Below are 4947 nucleotides of genomic sequence, written 5' to 3' on the forward strand. Positions count from 1 at the left end.
ATTGTTTTAGACAAATTGTTTTAGACAAATTGTACTTTAGACAAAATGTTTTAGACAAACTCGCCGGATACCGTGTGTGTATGTGTGTGTGTGTGTGTGTGTGTGTGTGTGTGTGTGTGTGTGTGTGTGTGTGTGTGTGTGTGTGTGTGTGTGTGTGTGTGTGTGTGTTCACCACCACCACCATGGTCTTTGGAACACGTGTTGGACTTGTGTGAGTGTGTGTGTGTGTGTGTGTATTCACCAGCACCACCATGGTCTTTGGAAAACGTGTTAGACTTGTGTGAGTGTGTGTGTGCATGATTGTGTGTGTGTGTGTGTGTGTGTGTGTGTGTGTGTGTGTGCATGTGTGTGTGTGTGTGTGTGTGTGTGTGTGTGTATGTGTGTGTGTGTGTGCATGTGTGTGTGTGTGTGTGTGCGTGCGTGCGTGCGTGCGTGTGTGTGTGTGTGTGTGTATGTGTGTGTGTGTGTGTGTGTGTGTCTAGATCAAATGTCCAGGCCCCGAGAAAAGATAAGTCACAATTCATAACTGTTATTAATTCTATGAACATCAGAGCTACTGATAATTAATTAATAATGAAAGGTGGAAGGGATATAGCCAAAGTGTTTTCCAATAAGACAGGAAGAATATCTAAAAAAAAAAAAAAAAAAAAAAAAAAAAAAAAAAGTCAGTTATTGTAATAAACTCAGTGTCATTTACGACATTCCCTGCAGCGGCTGCCCCTCATCATACTTCGGTGAGTCAGGTCGAGAGATTGAGAAACGCTTGAGTGAACACAAAAACGACCATAGGACACATTGAACATCTAATTCATTCGTTCGTCACCAAGACCAATGCGGACATCTACCTGCCTGGAGCCGAGTAGAAATTCCACACGAGGACTTGAGAAGATGAGAAAAAACGGTGGAAGCTGCGCATATCATCACCAGGGAAAGCAACGACGACAGAGAAGGATTTACCTGCTTATCAAAGGCAGCAAGTGTCTTAAAAATCATATCGGTTGCCACAGGGAGAACCTGACACATCCAACCACTCAGCTCGACGAGATCCCTCTCGCTACGAGTACTGTATAACACTTGTAATCTAAATGTAACGCAGCAAGTTCTTTGAAAAAGATCTAGGCGGTCGCAATATTAGGGAAACAAATTGACCCATCTTCGTTCACCCTTCCCAGCCTAATACTCTCTCATATATATGTATGTATGCATATATGATATAAATATATATATATATATATATATATATATATACATATATATATACATATATGTATATACATATATGTATATACATATATGTATATATATATATGTATATATATATATATATATATATATACATAAATATATATATATATATTCGTGAAGCGTGGCAGGAGATTCTCTTTCAAGCATATTCTATTTAAAACACGACAGCAAATGCATTAGAAATTAATTCCTTTCGTAAGCTATCTAGCTTTCGGAAAGTAGATCTCTGTGGAAAAGAGAGGGGAAGAAGCAATTTCCCAATTGACATTAGGACCTTATATTAACACAACTAAATACGTAATACATAAAATAAATGAAAATAAACAAAACACAGTAGAAATAAATCCAAGACGTTTCGCAGAACCGCTCTGCATATTTATTTGGAATGTAAAGAAATAAACCAGTGGTCAGTATAAGTATGAATGAAGGTAGATCTTGGAGAGATCATATATGACTCTCCTCTGCTTGGCTGGCGCTATTTCGTACATCCTACAGCCTAACTCATCGTCTAAACCAAGCCATATCGCCCCTTTTTTCAATTGAAAAAAAAAGGATCGCCCCCTTTAATTGGAAAATAATGATAAAAATTATTGCAACAATGATAAACAACTAATTTAAAATGTTTTACTCACGTTGTGTTTTAATGAGATCTTTGGACCCAGCTGGTGCTTCGCTGCTACATCTTTAATATTAGGCTTAAAATTTGTCAGTTAGAAGCAATACCTGTGACGTTTTTCGCCCCCCTGAGCTCAATAAATCGCCCCCGTTGAGATCGACTGGTCTAAACCATGAGTTTTGGTCCTCTGTGGGGTGCTTGTTCTAAACCTCTGTGGGTTGCCTGTGAGTGTGGGTGCTCTCTGAACTAGAGGCCCTATTATTGTAATCAAATGTCTCCTACGCGTAAATTCCATGCTGGGGAGGAGAGAGAAATCATTAGTTTGTACATTGATAACAGGTTGTAAATCTTATATGATTACAGCCTCCAGGATGGTCAGGCGTTATAATATAAGTTCCCGATGTGAATTGGAAAATTGCTTCTTCACATCCTCTTTTCAACAGAAATCTACTTTCCGAAAGCTAGAAAGCTTGCGAAAGAAATTAAATTCTAATGCATTTGCTGTTGTTTGCAACAGAATATATATATATATATATATATATATATATATATATATATATATATATATATATATATATATATATATATATATATATATATATATCAGAGAGGGCTGTCGTGATACATAGGTAAGATGAAAAAATCCTACTATTGCAGAAAGTAAACAGATGAAGAATAGAATTAACTGTATATTTCGACCACTCTCTGTGGTCCTCTTCAGCAGATAGTTACATGGTGTACAAGTAAGAGTTGTATAGTCGATACAAGGGGATACAATGGGAACATGAGAAGGTGGTTCAAGTAATTTTACCTTGGTAACGACTGCTGTCTTCCAGGCCATCTACATGGGGTAAAGGTTTTTTTAATTGCTAATGTTGTTAAACAATCTGATGACCATTGTCCCTCCTGTACCAACTTCAGCAATTTTACCTTTATTAGCTGGCTTTCGGTCAGAACTTTGATATATGATTCATATTGAAATAACAAATATTAGTTTGCTGTCAGGTAAAGGTTGAATCAAGAACCAATTCTCAGTGTTTTAAATTATATTTTTTGTTATTTTGATGTTTCACCAGAAGAAATTATTCACCTGTTTTTTTCATATGATAACCTAACTGCAACGAGCTGGGTTGAAATTACAGATGGTGCGTACAATACCATACAACAACGATTATAGGAAGTGGAAGCAAACAAAACATTCGTAGAAGGATACTTTGGTCTTCGATTGAGAGCAGAAAATGAACATGGAGGATAATAAAAAGAGTATTAAATCTGTTGCCACTGTTCTCTGTAATTGGTATAAACTGGACAAATTTAGATTTAAGAAGGAAATAGGCAAGAATTGGTTTACTAATAGGGTGGTCGATGAATGGAATAAACTTAGTAACCATGTAGTAAATTATGAAACTATCAGTTGTTCTAAAAAATGATTAGACAAATTTATGGATGGGGATGACAGGTGGTGATGGATACGGAGTTGCCTGGTGTAGGCCTTATGGTCTCTTGTAGTCTCCTTTATTCTTATGTTCTTATGTATGTTCTCTTATGGAGGAGACCCACAGGCCCCTTTAAACCAGTCATCTACACAAGTTGAGCCCACAAGTCACTCGACAAATAATGCCGTCCGTGAACGGCACTTTGCGGGTTCCCTTAAGGAAGGAATATATTTTGTTGATTTCTTTTGAAAGTGTCAGACCATGTTGTCAGTTTGGTGTTTCCACCTATAGGCAATGGTTTTTCTAATATTTTTGGCTTGTTACCCAATTTAAAATGACACATTAAACCTGTTACCCTCATTGACAGATTTCATTAGTATTCATAATCATTGCATACGTTAGAACTCAAAAAATATTTTGTCTATCATCTTTAGATATATATATTTTAGTATACTGATTACAATACCTTTCCGCAAGGTGTTGCATGATTTTCTCAGGTGTCACTGCCTAAGGTTTTGGAGAAACAGAGTCAGAGAAAGTAAAAAAAAAAAGAACGTCTACTACTACAGAAAATAGGTAATTGTTGTGAATTATTAAGGCTTACCACGTCAAAATTTGACACTACCACTTGGGTCACTATGACACCTAACATCAACGCAAGACTTACGTGCATGCAACCATACGTGGAAATGCCCCATCCACTGAGAACTGCCGTTTTCTTTATGCATTCACACGCCTCTCAGGACTCAAATATGGTCACTTCCACTATTCAAACAATTACACACCGGTGTCATATATCCATTTCCCTTCCGTGAAGATTTTATCTCGGACAAAGAAGGTGCAGGGGCTGCGCTTGTTCACAGTATGATATCACGGGATTGAAAACAAGGCAGCAGCCATCTTTCTTGGAAAGATGTGTATGTATACATAGATCACTTGAAGAATCGTCGCCCCAGACTTCGACAGGATCACAATTCTTCGTGTAGGCTATCCTAGGGTGACTTTTCTTCAGGTGGACCATCCTGGGTTTACATTTCTTCGTTTATATAAGTTGATGACAATAAGCATAACTCTCATTCAACCTAACCTAATCAAATCTTTATTCTACTGTTGATAGTTGGCGTACTGAGGTGACAATTCTTCAGGTAGGATCTAATGGGATAACTATCCTTCATGTGAGCGTTCTGGCATTGTACGAAAAATGCCTTTGTTTAGCTGTGAACTCAAAATGGCTGATTGATTGAGTAATAGTTGCTGTTCACGAGTGCAGCACGTGATCCAAGACCGTGGTGGATCGCGCCAACCCACACGCATACATATTTTGTCAGCCAGGCTCGGGATCATTTAAGATACTGTCCTTTGTAATCCCTACATTTTTCTTACACACACACACACACACACACACACACACACACACACACACACACACACACACACACACACACACACACACACACATCGTGGCGCAGTGGTAGCGTTCGGGGCCGCCACTACGGCGGTCCGGGTTCGAATCCTGCCCAGGGCTGAAATAATTTCAGTATCGCTGCGCTGCGAGTCGTTACTCCAATTCTCATTAGCCAAGTGAATACACACACACACACACAAACACACAAACAAACAACTCCCCCAGTTGTTTGTTTGTGTGTTTGT

Source organism: Oratosquilla oratoria, chromosome 38, assembly GCF_046742065.1.
Source record: "Oratosquilla oratoria isolate Oo_2021 chromosome 38, ASM4674206v1, whole genome shotgun sequence".
NCBI lineage: Eukaryota > Metazoa > Arthropoda > Malacostraca > Stomatopoda > Squillidae > Oratosquilla > Oratosquilla oratoria.